The sequence below is a fragment of the Polypterus senegalus genome, chromosome 5, assembly GCF_016835505.1.
Source record: "Polypterus senegalus isolate Bchr_013 chromosome 5, ASM1683550v1, whole genome shotgun sequence".
NCBI classification, from domain to species: Eukaryota; Metazoa; Chordata; class Cladistia; order Polypteriformes; family Polypteridae; genus Polypterus; species Polypterus senegalus.
Window position 1 is genome coordinate 84,429,286 of NC_053158.1, and position 20,197 is coordinate 84,449,482.

At 38.1% G+C, this 20,197-nt stretch overlaps 1 protein-coding gene across 6 annotated transcripts in view; it reads right to left on the minus strand.

Moving 5' to 3' along the window:
- LOC120530412 (cadherin-18) overlaps window positions 1-20,197 on the minus strand; it is a 1,801,315-nt gene that overhangs the window by 38,616 nt on the left and 1,742,502 nt on the right. The window lies entirely within an intron of this gene.

The window sequence follows — 20,197 nt, forward strand, 5'->3', positions numbered from 1 at the left end:
AAATTGAAAACAAGGTAATGATGATTTATTCTGATAGAATATAATGGAAAACAATAATCAAAGTAAAAATAAATTAATTTCAGAAATTACAAATGCAGCAGATTCTTTAAGGGAAAAAACAGAATATGTATTATGCTTGAAATGTGAATGTTCGATAGAAAAGTATTCGTTATTTGGGATACAACACAATAAAAATACACCTTATAGCTTTCAACAGGCTTCAGCAAAAAGATTCTACGACACATTTTCAGTTTCTAATTGATCCCAGTGATTCTTTCTCATTTGTTTCTGATGAACAGTTAAGTCATAAACCAATGGAGTCCTTTTCTTCTTTTAACATATCCCGGTATAGCAGAATGGAAATGTAGTTTCATTGCTTGATGATCACATCATATTAACATGCTGTTAAGTGCAATGGGCTTGCACAGTCAATTATTAAAGAATTTTCAAAATACAATACATGCCTTGATAAAGTATCTGCTCTTATTAAACAAAATATATAATTTACACTCACCGACCACTTTATTAGGTACAACTGTTCAGCTGCTTGTTAACACAAATATCTAATCAGCCAGTCACATGGCAGCAATTCAATGCATTTAGTCATGTAGACATTGGCAAGATGACCTGCTGAAATTCAGACCGAGTATCAGAATGAGAAAGTAAGGTGATTTAAATGACTTCAAACGTGACATGGTTGTTGGTGCCAGACAGGCTAGTGTGAGTATTTCAGAAACTGCTAAACTACCAGGATTTTCACACACAACCATCTTTAAGATTTACAGAAAATGGTTTTGAAAAGGGAAACTATCCAGTGAGCAGCAGTTCTCTAGACGAAAATGCCTTGTTGATGCCAGAGGTCAGAGGTAAGTGGCTAGACTGGTTTGAGCTGATAGAAAGGCAGCAGTAACTCAAATAACCATTCATTACAACCTAGATATGCAGAAGAGCACCTCTGAATGCAAAACACATGAACCTTGAAGCAAATGGGCAACAGCAGTAGGAGACCACAAGAGTTGATACCTCTGTCAAGAACAAATAACTGAAGGTACAATTCACATGGGCTCACCAAAATTGGAAAATAGAAGACTGTAAAAACGTTGTATGGTCTGATGAGTTTCAATTACCGCTCTGTCATTCGCATCATTTAAATTCCATGGCCTACCTGAGTATTGTTGCTGACCATGTCCATCCCTTTATGACCACAGTGTACCCATTTTCTGATGGCTACTTCAAGCAGCAGGATAACAGGCCATGTCACAAAGCCTAAATCATCTCAAACTGGTTTCTTGAACCTGACAATGAGTTCCACAGATGTCCTCCACAGTCACCAGATTGCAATCCAATAGAGCATCTCTGGGATGTGGTGGATCAAGAGATCATGGATGTGCAGCCGACAAATCTGCAGCCACTGCAGCACCTTGCTGAAATTATACCAAGAATAACTACGGCAGTACTAGCAAGGTGTACCTAGTAAAGTGGCCAGTGAGTATATGTCTAAATAAATTTTGATCTTTGAGGTCCATCTAAAAATTGTACTATTTATACTCTTATAATGTTAAAAGCACCAAAAAGAGAATCTCCCTATGGTATAGCGCCAGAGGAAATCACAAACATTGTCTCTGTTGTTCTAAATTATTATTCTATAAACATGAAGGGACCTGCATTTTGTATAGTGTCAGGAGAAATAATAATTTAGTAATGACTGGTTTTGTCACATGCTGTAGAGGAATAGAAACCTTAAAATGAATAGCTTTGAAAGTCATGCATAGCCTAGAAAAAAATATTATTTTTAAGAAACAGAAAGATTAAGATTCATGAAACAGGTTTGATAGGTGTATGATGTACCCCAAATTATGAATATAAAATACTACAATGACTGTGCACAGTACTGATTGAAGTATAAGAACATTACACTTAATTAAATCAAAGCAGTCACAAATAAATGGGTCAGTGACTAGAGGTGATTAATACTTGAGCATGGTGAATATGTTAATTTTATGATATTGCCATAATTCATGTAGAAAGTCAGGTTAGTATTTGCCAAGCTTTAAAAATCAAAACATTAGTTGAGCTGAAAGTTCCAACACCATTTTATTATATAATATAACAATTAAGTATAAATAAAAGAATACATTACTTGACATTTTCAAAATGACACAATATAGAGTAAAAACAAAATTTTATGCAGCAAAATTCCACCATTTTAAAATCATTTTTAATGCTGTGACAGTAGAGAAATGCACACACTTGGAAAGGTGGTCAGTAAACATTATCTGCTATGGTATCTAAAAACTTCACAGTAAAAGCATACATTACTTCAAGCATAGGATAAAAAAATGCTATTATCTGATGGAAAACGGATTGTAAAAAAAAGGAGGCGGTGTTATCCAGGATTCTAAAGTAAAACTGAGTTACATTTAAGGTTATATAAAATAAAAATATATGGAAAATAATGGCCACAGCTTTTAACAATAAAACCAATTCAAACAGCTACATTGCAAACATTTTATATGTTATAAATTAATTTATGCACCTTATAAGAGTATATATGTAGTGAAGATATTTTTCTGTGAATTATTCCTGACTTTTTTGACAAAGCTGTGTTACATAATAGGATCTGATGTTTATTTGTTAAAATTTTGTAAAATTTCTGTTATGACATAAACTCTGTCCATTGGCTGTCCTGGGTCATGTGGTGGCCTAGGCTAGATCACATAAGAGGTCCCCACCTAGCCCCAAAGCCTTTTCTAGACGCAGAATAAAAACAAAAGCCAAATACAGAGGAGGGAGCTCCAAAATGTTTCAAAAGTGTGTCTTAATCAATATAAAAAGACAATGGTTGCTTTTGTCTGCTAACATAGTTCCTTCTGCCTGCAATTAGATTAGTAAAAAATGTCATTATGCAAGATAAACTTTCATGTGAACAAGTAAACATATGGTCCCAGTCTTAAATTACAGCTAAATTAAGTAAATGCCTATAGACATCAATGTGAAACTGAGGATGGCCTCTGCCGAATCATCGTAATCAAGTTGGAAAACACAAACACACTATCTTTATAGCTTTTGCTTCAGACTGCTGACAACATTTTAAGACAAGGTTCAGTTGTACTATATGACATTATAAGGAAATTTAACTTTAGATAATGTTAACTAGCTACTGGTTCCATTTTCATTTAGCGCTGTAATTACTAATCTGCAAACCTAACATAAAAATGTTTCTGAAGAAGTTGTGACATAAGATACTGTTATCTGTAGCTCTCTTCTTTCTTTTTTCCTTAATAAAAGCATCAGATGACTTTAATGTTTCATAATGACAAAGTTCTTTGCTCAATAAACATTTTTCAGCTATTACTATGAATACATCACCTAGTCCATGTGTTCCACAATACCCTGTCAGCCTAAATCAACTCTGATAACTACAAATATAGTTTTTATCATATATTTTATTTAATGTATAACTTATTCTATTTAATTTCAAATCAGAAAAAAATAACTATGCATATGAATTAAATATGTTTAAGGAAAATATGGATCCATGCATGCATTTTGTCAGATGACCGTATAGCAAGAAAGTTTGAGAAACTCAACCATGTGGATTGTAACACCCAGGGAAATAGGACTATTGACCTACTGTATGCAAACGTTAAAGACGCATACAGTGCCACCCCGCTGCCTGCGCTTGGGAAAGCAGATCATAACCTGGTTCTACTTCAGCCTCACTACAAACCAAGAGTGAGGGAGCTACCTACAACCACATGCTCATTCAGGAAGTGGTCTCCTGAGGCAGAGCAGACTCTGAGAGACTGCTTTGGAACTACTAACTGGGATATCCTGCAGGGTTCACATAGTGATAACATTGAGGTGGTTGTTACTGCACTACTGACTACATCAACTTCTGTATGGACATTGTAGTTCCAGTAAGAACAGTACGCTGCTATGCTAACAACAAGCCATGGATTACAAGTGACATCAAGGGCCTTTTGAAGCAGAAGAAAAGGGCTTTTAAAGACGGCGATCAGCACAAGCTCAAGCACGTGCAGAAGGAACTCTGAGTCAAGCTTAGGGCGGTGAAGGAGCAGTGCAGGAGAAAGCTGGAGCAGAAGTTGCAGAATAACAGCATGAAGGAAGTGTGGGATGGGATGAAGATCATCACTGGCTGCAGCTCGAAGCAGGGTGCCACCATTGAGAGAGACATGGAGAGAGCAAACCACTCTCAGCTCGGAGTACTGCACCCTCCACCCGTCCTTCTGCTGATACCAGCATAGGAAAAACATCCCCACCCACAATTACAGCAGCCCAGGTGATCAGAGAGCTGAGGAGACTTCGTACCAGCAAAGCAGTGGGTCCAGCTGGAGTATTGCCACAACTGCTGAAGGCTTGTGCGTTGCAGCTGGGGAATCCTCTACTGCGCATCTTCAACCTGAGCCTGGAACAGGGGAGAGTCCAGAGGCTTTGGAAAACATCTTGCATCACCCCAGTCCCAAAGGTATCACGTCCTAGTGAGCTGAATGGCTTCTGGCCTGTCGCTCTGACATCAGATGTGATGAAGACCATGGAGTGGCTGCTGCTTTACCACCTGAGGCCACAGGTCCACCATGCCCTCGATCCTCTGCAGTTCGCATACCAGAAAAAGGTGGGAGCAGAGGATGCCATCATCTATATGCTACACCGATCCCTCTCCCACTTGGACAGAGGCAGAGGTGCTGTAAGAATTATGTTTCTGAATTTCTCTAGTGCCTTCAACACCATCCAACCTTTGCTCCTTAGGGACAAGCTGACAGAGATGGGAGTAGATTCATACCTGGTGGTATGGATCGTGGACTATCTTACAGACAGACCTCATTATGTGCATCTTGGGAACTGCAGGTCTGACATTGTGGTCAGCAACACAGGAGACTGCACTTTCTCCGGTCCTGTTCAGCCTATATACATCGGACTTCCAATACAACTCGGAGTCCTGCCACATGCAAAAGTTCGCAGACGACACTGCTATCGTGGGCTGCATCAGGAGTGGACAGTAGGAGGAGTATAGGAACCTAATCAAGGACTTTGTTAAATGGTGCGACTTAAACTACTTACACCTGAACACCTGCAAAACCAAGGAGCTGGTGGTGGATTTTAGGAGACCCAGGCCCCTCCTGGACCTCGTGATTATCAGAGGCGACTGTGTGTAGAGGGTACAGAGCTATAAATGCCTGGGAGTGCAGCTGGATGATAAATTGGACTGGACTGCCAATACTGATGCTCGGTGCAAGAGAGGACAGTGCCGACTATATTTCCTTAGAAGACTGGCTTCCTTCAACATCTGCAATAAGATGCAACAGATGTTCTATCAGATGGTTGTGGCGAGTGCCCTCTTCAACACGGTGGTGTGCTGCGGAGGCAGCATAAAGAAGAAGGACGCCTCACGCCTGGACAAACTGCTGAGAAAGACATGCTCTATTTTAGGCATGGAGCTGGACAGTTTGACATCTGTGGCAGAGCGACGGGCACTGGGCAGGCTCCTGTCAATCATGGAGAATCAACTGCATCCACTGAACAGGATCATCTCCAGACAGAGGAGCAGCTTCAGCGACAGACTGGTGTCACTGTCCTGCTTCACTGACAGACTGAGGAGATCGTTCCTCCCCCACTCAATGCGACTCTTCAATTCCACCTGAGGGCGTAAACGTTAACATTATACAAAGTTATTGTCTATTTTACCTGCATTTTTATAACTCTTTAATTTAATATTGTTTTTTATCAGTATGCTGCTGCTGGCATATGTGAATTTCCCCTTTGGATTAATAAAGTATCTATCTATCTATCTATCTATCTATCTATCTATCTATCTATCTATCTATCTATCTATCTATCTATCTATCTATCTATCATCCCTGCCCTTGGACTTAATTCTGCTTAGCGGACAGCAACAATAGTGGAAGGAGGAGTGTAGAACAGTGAAAGAGGTGTCTGGCTGCAAATATGAGTACGCTAAGATGAGTACACTTAGATGCTGTGTGCCCTAGATTATTTGCCACATAAGGCCTTTGCTTATACTGCCCATGCCATGAACCACTACGGACTCTGTACGTATTGTTTTCAGTAAACAATAGAATTTATAATGATGTCATAAGTCTAGAAGTAATAAGGATTCCACAATTTTCATTCAGGCAACAATTGTCAACTTCTTGTCTACATGGGCTTAGCATGGTTTTAAATGATTCTGAAGGACAGTATATAAATGTAATTGTGCTTTGTGATTCTTTGGATGACACTGTTCTGAGTTGCTGAATTCTGAGATTCCACAGCAAAAAACTGCAGAATTAGAAATGGATTGAGGATGTTAGATAGATAGATAGATAGATAGATAGATAGATAGATAGATAGATAGATAGATAGATACTTTATTAATCCCAAGGATGCCATTGTAGACTGGAATTTTTCCCTTTATTGTGGGTATAAATGTGCTTAAAAGCTGAGCCATATTCATATATCTAAGTACATTTCAGACTCACCATTATTTATTAATACTAATAAAAAAATCAGACAAACACTGATACTGTAAAAATGACAAATATTTGTTCAGAATATAGCAAAGGATATTAAAACATAATTATCTTGTTTGCAGTTGCTGGAAGAAGGATTAGTGAATACCATAAAACTATAGAGTTAGTGAGCAGCAACAGTTCCATATAAAGTAACTTATTGTCCATATATTTTGCATTAATTTTCGTGAAGACTGCAATTGATTGGTTTGACACTGCCTGGAAGACTTCTATTGACTAGGGCTCTTTTATGAAAGACTCCATTTCTGCTGGGCTAAAAGGTGTGCGATATGGCCGGCCAGTCACCCTGGCCAATACCCCCAGGCCACCAGGTGGAGCCATCCCTGCATCATGGAGGGGCCCCAAATTCCAGTAGGGACTCATGGGACTTGGAGTATTCCAATACAACCATGCTGGATAAGATGGGGACCACCAGGACACCCTGCAGGGAGGCCCAGAGACAGTGGTTTTCACTACAACCCGGAAGTACATCATAGTCATGGGGACGGAAGGACTGACGTACTTCCAGGATGAAGAAAAAGAGAACTTTTCATCTAACCCGGAAGTGCTGTGGAATCATGGACTGAGGGATGAAACATTTCCGGGTTAAGGGGTATAAAGGACTATGGGAAACCCCAGACGGGTGAGCTGAGCTGGGTGGCAGCGTGTCGGGGAGAGAGGAGGATTATTGATTATTGTGAATTATTGTGGATTATTGAGGTATTATTAGAGTATTGTGGAGTAGTGGTGCTTTGTGCACATTATTATTATAATAAATAATAATTCTGGACTTTAACCTGGTGTCTGACGAGTGGTCTGAGGGTTCAAGGGCTCAAGAGTGCCCTAATCAGTCACAAAGGTTTTGATGCAGATAAAGCACATGGCTGTTTAAAGCTGGAAGCAGACTATATGTGTTCAAGTCAGAGATCACATTAAACTTAATGACTTACTTTCACCTTGATAATGGCAGATTACACAACTAGGAATGGCAGGGAATGACAGATGCCACAAATAAAAAGAACAACACTTCTAGAGCACATTTTCATACATAGCATGTGACTCAAAGTGCTTTACAAAATGTCAAAAAAATAAATTCAAGAAAAGAAAACAGATTCAGATTAGGTAAGAATAATAGTAACAACAAAAACATCAATCAGAACTAAATATTTTTATGTACCTGCTCACACCCCATGGCGAATAAGATAATCATTGACAGGCTAAATTAAAGAAGAAGCTGAATGACGTTTTTCAAAATACTTACTTTACTGCCTTAACAATGAAAGTGAAATGCAATCAAATTTTTAAAAGCTGCTAAAAAAATCAATACAAATATAAGGACAATGGTAGTAATAATAAGTATCATCATCCCACCCATATCATCAAACAATCAACTTAACAAAACACCCGTCAGAGCAAAAGGCCCTTTACATCCAAAATGTTAAGTTACTCAGGAATATCTATTTCTTTCTGTTCTTCAAAGGTCAACCCCAATAGGTTATATGCGTCAATGGCCTGGAGTGGCTTCCATCAAAGTTCACACATTCCTTCACCTCCCAAGCGAATGGAGCAACATTATTCCAGAAAGGAAGAAATGGGAGAACAGCAAGGGTGCAGCAAGTGAAATACAACCGAGCTTCTCTGAACAGTTTCAAATTACTAAAGTATTGGGGGGTTGCCGCATATTGACAACCATTTAACACACAGCCTGAAAATACTATTTTTCAGGTAGGACGAGTCCAACTGCTGTCTCTGCCCATCTTCTTCTTTTTTTCATTCTGCCATGATACAATGAACATGAAGTATTGGAAACACAATCATTTACTCCATATTTTCATAGTCCAAAATATGCATTTTTCTTTATTCCTTGTGGCTACATTGCATGCATTGCACCTATGACTTTCAGATCTTACAAACATACCTGTAGGAGCCAAGTTGCTCAATTTAAGATTAAAATAAAATTGTTTAATTTTGTAGCAGTGAGTGTGATTGAGTTTCTGGGGTTTCTGGGGATGTCAAACTACATGAAAGGTGGTCAGAGTGTACTGCAAAAGCCCCAGACTTACTAAGATGATGTAAATGAAAGCTACCACCGCAAAAGTTGCGTAATGTGACCTGAGGGTTAAGGCCATACATTTTGTTTTGTTTGTAATAACGTCTGCATTTTCTTCGCAATGCCACTTTAAAAAAAACCAAAAACTTTTGCCACACCTCTTATTGGATACAACATTAATTTAATAAATAAAAATATTTCATATATAAACTGCAACTCTGAATTTAGTTAAACAGGAATGTTATTTCATAAATTGTTCTTATCAGTTTTCAACTATTCAATGTATTTTACTTATACTACTTTGTCCTGGTAATCAGTTCCTATTTTAATAGTAATACTACATCTATATAAACTTTTTTAACTAACTACGCTATGAAAATGTTGCCACACACGTGTGCTTGGTAGACAGCTTAAGGGCTCTAGTGATGGTAGTTACCCTCCTGGACCTGCCCCTTCTTGCAAGGAAGCCATATGACCAGCAGTTCAGTCACCTTGGATTTAGTTCTATTCTGGACTCTAGTCTGTAAAGACTACTCCACATTTATTGCATGTTTTCTTTATTTACTTTTGCATCTAATTATACGGGGTCACTAGAGTGGTTCCCAAACTCTTTCACATTGTCTCTCATTTATATTGACATAGTTGGCAGGATTTTACTAGCCATCTAGTTGGGAGGGACCTGCAAAATAAATGTTGTGACCAAACATTCAGAACACCTAACCATTGACACCAACAGGGTCAAAGACACTTCACAAAAGGGTAAAATGTCAGTCTAGAAAGACAGACAGTCGAAAGGCAGAGGCAACAACTAATATAGAGGAGTGAAAGGAGATAGAGGAGGAGAAGCATATGTGTCTTTGGGTAAAAAAAAGCTTTATTTTCCTTAAACTGTGTTTGGCAGAGTTGTATCTTTTGTTTGTAGCTCAGTGGCACCCCTTGTTGTCGCAATATACTTCAAGATTAATTTTTTTTGTTTTGTTTTTTACCTGAATGTGTTATTATGTTTTTTTATTAATTACTTTTAAGAAAATCTGGTAAATAATGTTAAACATGTTTAAAAAAATTAAATCATTAGGCAATAATATTGCACCATTATCAACAAAGACAACTAAAAATAAACAAACTGTTTTAATGTGTAACTTTTCTTTGAGAGCAGCATTCTTACTATACCAGATAATGTACAGTAATGGCCTTTTTATATTACTCTCAGTAGACAAGACCTGCACAAAAATGTTGGGTGACAGTTGACTTAACACCCTTACTCACTAAATTGCATCATTCTAACATCCACCACGTGAGAAGTTATGAGACCAATTAAATTTATATTTAAAAGTCATATGCACTTATAAAAAAACTAAAGTGTAGGTACATTGTAAGCAAAATATTTCTATTATTATGCAAGGTGGGACAGACCATGCAGAACCATCTTCTGTGTAAAACCTTAACTGAATGCTACATTCCTTGCTAATTGAATCAAGGCCAAACATATTTACATAAAGCCATATTTCCCTTTTCATCTTTGTGCAGCCAAGCAAGACAAATGATCATAAAGATACTGAAGGAGGCTGTCTTCACTATGCAGCATGTTGCGGCTTTACCATGCTGTTAAGCTGTCTGTTGTAGAAAGTGCTGACAGCGGCACTGACTAAAAGTAGGAATGCAAATGTAGAAATAGGACACTTTGTAAACCATACAGTACAGCAGTTTTCATGTTGAATTGACTTTCTTTTTCATTTTCTTCTGTGATTTGGATAAAATACCATTATAAAATGGAATGGTCATTAATGCTTTCAGAAATATTCTGAATGAAAAATTATAATTCAGCCAGAATTTCTTGGGGCGAATTAAATTGTATTTCAGACACACGTTTCCATTCCGAATCAGTCTGAATTGATTGATTCATCTCTGCATGGCAAGGTGGCTCAGTGACTAGCACTGTGGTTTCACAACAGTTGTAACACTGAATCCTAGCCAGGGCACTATCTGTGTGTAGCTTGCATGTCCTTATGGGAGCTGCATTTTACTATCATGTTCCAAACCTATGTAAGTTAGGTCTATTAGTGACTGTAAATTGACTCTACTTGAGTATGTATGTTAAACATACCTTGTGCAGCACTAGGATCATGCTTAAAGATGGCCCTGCCTTGCTACTAATGATGCCAGGATGGCCTCATCTCCCTGTAGCTCTACATTAAAATGAGAATTGAAAAATGAATGAGCACATCTGTCTTATCTCATCTTATTCTGTCTGAATTTTCCCAGAAATATTTGAAGAAATTATCCACAGTTTTTGTGTCGTATTGTAAAGATTCCATGATGCATTGATAAATGATCATTAGGTACAGTAAGGACCATAAGTATTTGGACAGCGAAAGAATTTTCATCATTTTGGCTCTGTACTCCACCACAATAGATTTGAAATAAAACAATCATTATGTGATTGAAGTGTAGACTTTCAGCTTTAATTTAAGGGGTTTGCCAAAAATCTTGAATTAACCGTTTAGGAATGACAGCCATTTTTCTGCATAGCCCCCCATTTCCAGGGACTCAAAAGTATATGGACATTTGACTGACAAGCTGTTCCATAGCCAGGTGCAGTAACTATTAAGCAGGTAAAAGATGTGGAATTGTTTCCAAGTGTGGAATTTGCATTTGGAAGCTGTCACTATAAACTCCCAATATGAGTTCCAAAGAGCTGTCCGTGCAAGTAAAAACAGTCCATCATTAGGCTGAGAAAAGAAAACAAACCCTTTAGAGAGCTAGGAGAAACATGAGGAGTGGACGAATAAACCATTGCATTACTTTCCTAAAAAGATGGAATGCACTGGTGAGCTCTGCAACACCAGAAGGCCTGGAAAACCACAGAAAAATAACTGATCATTGCAAAATTCTGTCCTTGATGAAGCAGAACTCCTTCACGAAATTAGGCCAAACCAGGAATACTCTCTAGGATGTAGACCTATCATTGCCAAAGTCTACAATCAAGAGAAGAATTCATGACAGTAAAGGCAGAGGGTTTACCACAATGTGCAAACCACTGGTAACCCTCAAGCATAGGAAGGACAGATTAGATGTTGCCAGAGAATGTCTGTCTAGTTCTGAAACAATTTTCTTTGGAGAAAGGAAACTAAGATCAATATACATTCACTGGCCACTTTATTTGCTAACATCTTGCTAGTACCGGGTTAGACCTCCCCTTTGCCTTCAGAACTGCCATAATTCTTTGTGGCATAGATTCTACAAGGTGCTGAAAACATTCTTCAGTAACTTTGGTCTATATTGACATGATAGCATCACACAGTTGTGGATTTCTCAGCTGTACATCCAAGATGTGAGTCTTCCATTACACAACATCTCAAAGGTGCTCTACTAGATTGATATCTGGTGACTGTAGAAGCCATTTGAGTACAGTAAACTCATTGTTATGTTCAAGAATCCAGTTTGAGATGATTTGAGATTTGTGACATGGTGCAATATTCTGCTGGAAGTAGCCATCAGAAGATGGGTACACTGTGCTCATAAAGATATGGACATGGTCAGTAACAATACTCAGGTAGGTTGTAGCATTTAAATGATGCTCAATTGCTTATAAGGAACCGAAAGTGTGAGGCCCCAAATACCCCCCAGACCATTACACCACCACCACCAGCCTGAACCATTGGTACAAGGCAGGATGAAACAATGCTTTCATGTTATTGATGCCAAATTCTGACCCTAAATGTTGCAGCAGAACTCAAGACTCATCATACCAGGCAATGTTTTTACAATCTTCCATTGTCCAATTTTGTTGAGCCAGTGTGAATTGTAGCCTCAGTTGCACATTCTTAGCTGACATGAGTGGCACCCGGTGTGGTATCCTGCTGCTGTAACCCATCTGCTTTAAGGTTCAATGTGTTAAGCATTCAGAGATGCTATTCTGCATATCTTGGTTGTAAATAGTGGTTATCTTAGTTACTGTCAACATTCTCTCAGCTCAAACCAGTCAGACCATTCTCCTCTGACCTCTGGCTTCAACAAGGCATTTTTGCCCAGAGGACTGACACTCACTGTATATTTTCCCTTTTTACAACCATTCTGTGTAAACCCTACAGGTGGTTGTGCATGAAAATCCCAGTAGATCAGCAGTTTCTGAAATACTCAGACCAGCCCATCTGTCACCAACAACCATGCCACTTTCAAAGTCACTTGAATCACCTTCCTTTCCCAGTCTGAACTTCAGTTGGTTGTCTTGACAATTTTTACATGCCTAAATGCATTGAATGGCTGATTAGATATTTGTGTTAACAAACAGTTGAGCAGGTGTACCTAATAAAGTGGCCGGTGAGTGTGTACCAGAATGTTGGAAAGAGTGAAGCATGGAGAATGGAAGAAATGGCTCATGATCTGATGAATACCATATCATCTGTTAAACATGGTGGAGGCAATTTTTGGCATGATCTTGCAAGGCTGCAAACAGAAGTTTGTCCCTAGTTTTTATTGATAAAGGAATTCTGACATGTATAGGGCTATGCTATCTGCTCCAATTCAGCCAAATGCTGCAAAACTGAGAGGACAATGTTTCACAGTACAGATAGTCAATGATCTAAAACATACAGAGAAAGTAAATCAAGTGCTTTTTAGGCAAAGAAGTGGAATATTCTTCAATGGCCAAGTCAATCAACTGCCCTCAACCCAATTGGACATCCATTTCACTAGCTGAAGACAATACAGAAGGCAGAAAGTCCAACAAACAAGCAGCCCCTGAAGACAGCTGCATTAAAGGACTGGCAAAGCAGCACTAGAGTGAAAACCCAGCACTTGGAGATGTCCATGGGTTCCAGACTTCAGGTAGTCATTGAGTGTAAATGATTTTCAGCCAAATATTGAAAAGGATCATTATATTCATGATTATTTTTGTCTGTCCAAATACTTTTGAGTTTCTGAAAAAAGTGCAACCATGTATACAAATGTCTGTCTTTTCTAAACAACTCATACAATATTGGTGTTAAACCCCTTGAATTAAAGCTGAAAATGTACACTTCAATCACATCTTGGTGGCTTTGTGTCAAATTCATTGTGGTGGAACAAAGCCCAAATTATGAAAATTGTGTCACTGTTCAAATACTTATGGACCTGACTGTATGTAAGGAAGTGTGATGTGATGTTTATTTTTTATTTTATGTTATTCACTTTTGGCATTTCTTTGGGCAAAGTCAATAATTATTAGAAGATCAGTTGATACAGTACATTGCTATGCATGTACAGTATTGGAAGTACAGCTTTAAATCTAAGGTAACTGAATCACACTTGGTTTATAAAACAGAATAACACAGATTATTGATTAGCACAAAGATGAAAGAAAATTGATAAGTGCATACATTTTACTCTAGAAGAACAGGTATTTTTTGATTGATTTAAAATAGTTTTCTATGTAGCACTGTGTGATATCACATACTGTACATGGCTCTCTCCTTTGCTCTAATATCATGACTTTGAATGAGAGAGAAGACAAGATGGATAGGAAATCTATTATAATTAACATCTTGAATTGAAAAACTTTACAAAGTCTGAAATTTAACCATTACAGTTATTGCTATCATTTAATAGACACTAACAGTTAATCATGAGAAACCATTACACAGCAAAATTATGACTGGCTGTTGATAGGTCTCATTTACATTTGGCATAGATAAAGCAGTTAAGAAATATTCCAGCTCTTAATGAAATATCTGATGTTGTTGTGGACTGATGTGATTTTATTTATGCAGTATCCACTAAACTGGTGGTGGTATGCTTGCATTGTCCTGTTACGGTGCTGTCCACCTGTCTTCCTCAGCATATCTTCTGTCTTGTGTTCTGAGCCTTCTGAATATGACTCGCTCTCTGAGAATCAGCTAATTTATAATAATAATAATAATAATAATAATAATAATAATAATAATAATAATAATAATAATAATTCATTACATTTATATAGCACTTTTCTAAGTACTCAAAGTGCTATCCACACATAGAGTGTTCTTCCATGTTGAGCGTTAGAATAATAGCTCCTTCTTGAAACAGTGCTTTACTTTACTTTTTTTCTGTGTTGTACAGATCCAAAGCTCCAAAAGCCAGTGAGGACTGAACACACGTGTAACATGACATCACATTGGTTTTAAGGGAAGGATGTTTCTTCTGGAGATTAGTTGACAGTTGAAGACCAGCAGTTTCACAAAAATAAATTGCTTTGTATAGCCATAAGAGAAGGCAAAATATCAGTTTCTGGTCATAATCCTTGAATCTTTCTTCTTTCCCAACCCTGATCCAGCCCGTAGATCAGCTTTCTTTTTTAACATGTCCCAATTACAGCACTTTATTTTGTAAGAAGCACAAAATGCCTCATAGCATATATATAAAAAAACAAAACAGATGTTTCCTTATTATCAGTGGATAACCATACACTAAAAATACAGTAGTTCACACTTGTAGATAATACCATGATCACATTAAAAAAAAAACCAAAAAAACACCTTTTTCCATAGATTATCATCTTTAACAAGGTTATAGCCTTCTTCATATCAGAAATGTGCTTTGTGTAACAGCTGCTCTCATGCAGCGTTGAACCCTTCAAGGACACCCTGGGAAAGCAGCAACATCATGAAACACATGTTTCAGATATCTGTCAAGATAATTAAGGTTTATCTTGGTTGTTCAGTGTCTCAGTGGCAAATTGGACTACTTCATTGTTGCTAAGGTTAGGAAAACATTCCATATTAATCCACTTATATTGTACAGGGCAGAATTTTGGAAAACACAATGATCCATGAATGTGTTCATAAAGAACCCCTAAATTAAACTGATATTTGTAATAAACATTTATACAGTCTGGTTAGCCATGAATCATCTTCACACCTTTTTTATGCTTTAAAAAAGAGAATTACCTTGCATCTTCGAAACTTAAACTGTGAACTACAACTGAAGATATTCAGCATAGGAAGTGCTTGGAGATGTGAAACAATCTGTGAGACCCACTTTATGCCCGATTCTGAGATGGAAGCACTCATTCCACATTTTGTACTTTTCAGACACCTTAGTGAATATTCTTGGGGTGCATGTTTGTAGCAAGCCATATTTAATGGAATGTCTTTGTCTATTACCATAGTAATTGTGTTGCAGTTGGTGCAATGTTTGGACAATGTTTGTGGTCTGTGTACATAGCCATTTTATGACAGCTGATGCATTGTTTGGTTACTGTAATCAGAGTTCTAACAGTTTGTGGCAGTTGATTTTATTTTTGATATTTTGCTGTGAAAGTAATTTTTTATGCTGGAGCAGATGGTATTTCAATGCACAGCTATGGTTTGTGAACATTATGTTTTGATAGAAAATATTTCATATTCTTCTAGAAAATCAATGGAAACAGCTCTGTTAGCAAGGAGAAAACAAAATATGCCTTTACCCAGTTGGTTAGGTCTGAGGTGAATCACCCCATGAAAGAATATCAGAATAGATTTTACATCCATGAAAATCTAGGAACCTGCCAACATGAGAACAAAGAACTTGATAAATTAATTCTCTTTGTTTCAGTTCACTCCATACTTTGCCTATAGCTTCTGCACTTTTGTGAATCAGCTTAAGAAAATATACTTTAAACATCTATTTTCTAATGGGCTTATTTCAGCAGATCTTACATGAAAAAATAGTAAAATGCTATTCTTTTAAATAATTGCATTTTTCTCTTCACTAAGAGATGGAGGAAAACATGTAAAACCTTTTCCTTAGACAAGAATTTAAAAAAGAACCAAACTCAATAGAAGGTAGCCAGTACAATGTTTCAACGTGATAATCTAGCAGAGTGGAAATAGTACATCCATCCATCCATTTTCTAACCCGCTGAATCCGAATACAGGGTCACGGGGGTCTGCTGGAGCCAATCCCAGCCAACACAGGGCACAAGGCAGGAACCAATCCTGGGCAGGGTGCCAACCCACCGCAGAATAGTACAGTGGACAAAGAAATAATATTCCTCCATGTACATAATGCATGTGTATTTAACACAAGCATTTACGCAAAGTTAAGTGCAAATCACAACAGGGTTCAAAATTTTGCAAGTTAAAATAGCTTGCTCCATGTCACACAGTTAGTTGTTAACCAGGATTTACCTGGAGGTTTTGCAGGTAACATACTCTTTGGATATCAAATCATTCTCCTTCTTTTCTAAATAAGTTGATTTGGTCTTATCATCAACTCAAGCAGAAATCATCTTGCCTATAAAGAAAATAATACTAAAATTCAAATTTATATATATATATACATACTGTACATAAACTGCTCAAAAAAATTAAAGGAACACTTTGAAAACACATCAGATCTCAATGGGAAAAAGAAATCCTCCTGGATATCTATACTGATATAGACTGGGTAATGTGTTAGGAATGAAAGGATGCCACATCGTTTGATGGAAATGAAAATGATCAACCTACAGAGCCCTGAATTCAAAGACGCCCCAAAAATCAGAGTGAAAAAATTATGTGGCAGGCTAGTCCATTTTGCCAAAATTTAATTGCAGCAACTCAAAATTGTACGCAGCACTTTGTACGGCCCCTGTGTTCTTGTATACATGCCTGACAACATCGGTGCATGCTTCTAATGAGATGACAGATGATGTTGTGGGGGATCTCCTCCCAGATCTGGACCAGGGCATCACTGAGCTCCTGGACAGTCTGAGGTGCAACCTGGTGGCATTGGATGGACCAAAACATAATGTCCCAGAGGTGTTCTATTGGATTTAGGTCAGGAAAGTGTGGTGGCCAGTCAATGGTATCAATTCCTTCATCCTCCAGGAACTGCCTGCATACTCTCACCACATGAGGCCAGGAATTGTTGTGCACCAGGAGCCACTGTACCAGCATAGGGTCTGACAATGGGTCCAAGGATTTCATCCTGATACCTAATGGCAGCCAAGGTGCTTTTGTCAAGCCTGTAGCGGTCTGTGTGACCCTCCATGGATATGCCTCCCCAGACAATCATTAACCCACCACCAAACTGCACATGCTGAATGATGTTACAGGCAGCATAATGTTCTCCATGGCTTCTCCAGACCCTTTCACCTCTGTCACATGCTCAGGGTGAACCTGCTCTCATCTGTAAAAAGCACAGGGCACCAGTGGTGCATCTGCCAATTCTGGTATTCTATGGCAAATGCCAATTGAGCTGCATGCTGCTGGGCAGTGAGCTCAGGGCCCATTAGAGGACATGGGGCCCTTGGGTCACCCTCATGAAGTCTTTCTGGTTGTTTGGTCAGAGACATTCACACCAGTGGCCTGCTGGAGGTCATTTTGTAGGGCTCTGGCAGTGCTCATCCTGTTCCTCCTTGCCCAAAGGAGCAGATACTGGTCCTGCTGATGGGTTATAGACCTTCTATGGCCCTCTCCAGCTCTCCTAGAGTAACTGCTTGTCTCCTAGAATCTCCTCCATGCCCTTGAGACAGTGCAGGGCGACACAGCAAACCTTCTGGCAATGACACGTATTGATGTGCCATCCTGGAGAAGTTGGACTACCTGTGCAACCTCTGTAGAGTCCAGGTATCGCCTCATGCTACCATTAGTGACACTGACTGTAGCCAAATGCAAAACTAGTGAAGAAACAGTCAGAAAAGATGAGGAGGGAAAAATGTCAGTGGCCTCCACCTGTTAAACCATTCCTGTTTTGGGGTCATCTCATTGTTGCCCCTCTAGTGCATCTGTTGTTAATTTCATTAACACCACAGCAGCTGAAACTGATTAACAACCCCTCTGCTACTTAACTGACCAGATTAATATCCCATAAGTTTCATTGACTTTATGCTATACTCTGTGTTCCTGTTAAAAAGTGTTCCTTTAATTCTTTTGAGCAGTATACATATATATACTGTGTATATATATATATATATATATATATATATATATATATATATATATATATATATATATATATATATATATATATATATATATATATATATATATATAGACATGTGAGTCCCTGTCTTGCACCCCAAAACACGAAGCTGAGCCTGTAGCAAAACCAACTTTATTCAACTTGAAACAAGAATAGCATGGTTATTTATTGTAGCGGGATCTACCACTCTCCGATACACAGACACAGCAATCAGGCAAGGTCGTGGCCAGGTTAATGGCCAATAATACTGTTGCCTGCAGTTATAATGTTCCTTGCATCATCAATCGATGGGCAGGTGCCCTTAGCGTGACTGCAATCTTTGTTTTTGCGGTGAACTTCCACAGTGGTGGGAGCCTGCGTTTTCCCCAGCAAATGACTGGCTATCGTCCATAGACGCGGTGATCGCACTTTGGGACGCTCTTCAGCATGTTGTCTCATTTTGGGGAGTCCCAAAAGAGTTTAGAAACCTTACACAGCTTTAATTTGAACAATAAATATGCAAATAAATAATAAACAAGCAGAGGAGCGCACATCACAAACTTAACTATAACTTGTTAATTTTTGTTTCCTTTATAAAAGGTCTAATTAATAATAAAAATGGTCCAGGGTATTCATGTGCTGCTACTCTTTTTATATATATATATATATATATATATATATATATATATATATATATATATATATATATATATATATACTGTAAATACAGTGGAACCTCTGTTTGCGAGCATAATTCGTTCCGGAAACATGCTCGCAGTCCAAAGCACTCGTATATCAAAGTGAATTTCCCCATAAGAAATAATGGGAACTCAGATGATTCGTTCCACAACCCAAAACTATTCATATAAAAATGATTAATACAAAATATAAAGTAAAAATACATAAAACAAATTAACCTGCACTTTACCTTTAAAAAGAATCATGGCTGGTGTGAGTGAGTTTCTAAACTCTTGTGGGATTCCACCCAACAGGACGACACGCGGAAGAGTGGAACATTATAAAGATCCCACTACAATAATAACAGCGCTGTTGCTGTTTCAAGCTGAATAAAACTGGTGTTGTTAAAGTACTGAGACTCAGCTTTGTGTTTTGGGGCGCAAGATGGGGACTCGCACTTCACAGCACACACGTGCGCGCGCGCACACACACACACACAGTCACAATGCTGTAGTAAACAGTATACGCTCATACGGATGTTGACTATATGAGTGAGGCACACAGACTCAGGTGGAGAATAGGAAACGATTGCCCTCAAGAGAAGAGAGAGAGATAAGGAGAGAGACGCACGCGTGAGCAAGCAAGAGAGATAAGGAAAGAGAGACAGTGACGTGCGCACGAGAGACAGAGAAGAACCATCAGCTCAGTTGTGATCACATGACAGTCAGCAGACAAAGTGTATCCATACTACTCGTATTGCAAGACATCGCTCGTTTATCAAGTCAAAATTTATTAAAAAATTTAGCTCGTCTTGCAAAACACTCAGAAACCAAGTTACTCGTAAACCGAGGTTCCACTGTATATATATATATATATATATAGTATATATATATATATATATATATATATATATATATATATATATAGATATATATATATATATATACAGTGGTGTGAAAAACTATTTGCCTCCTTCTTGATTTCTTATTCTTTTGCATGTTTGTCACACAAAATGTTTCTGATCATCAAACACATTTAACCATTAGTCAAATATAACACA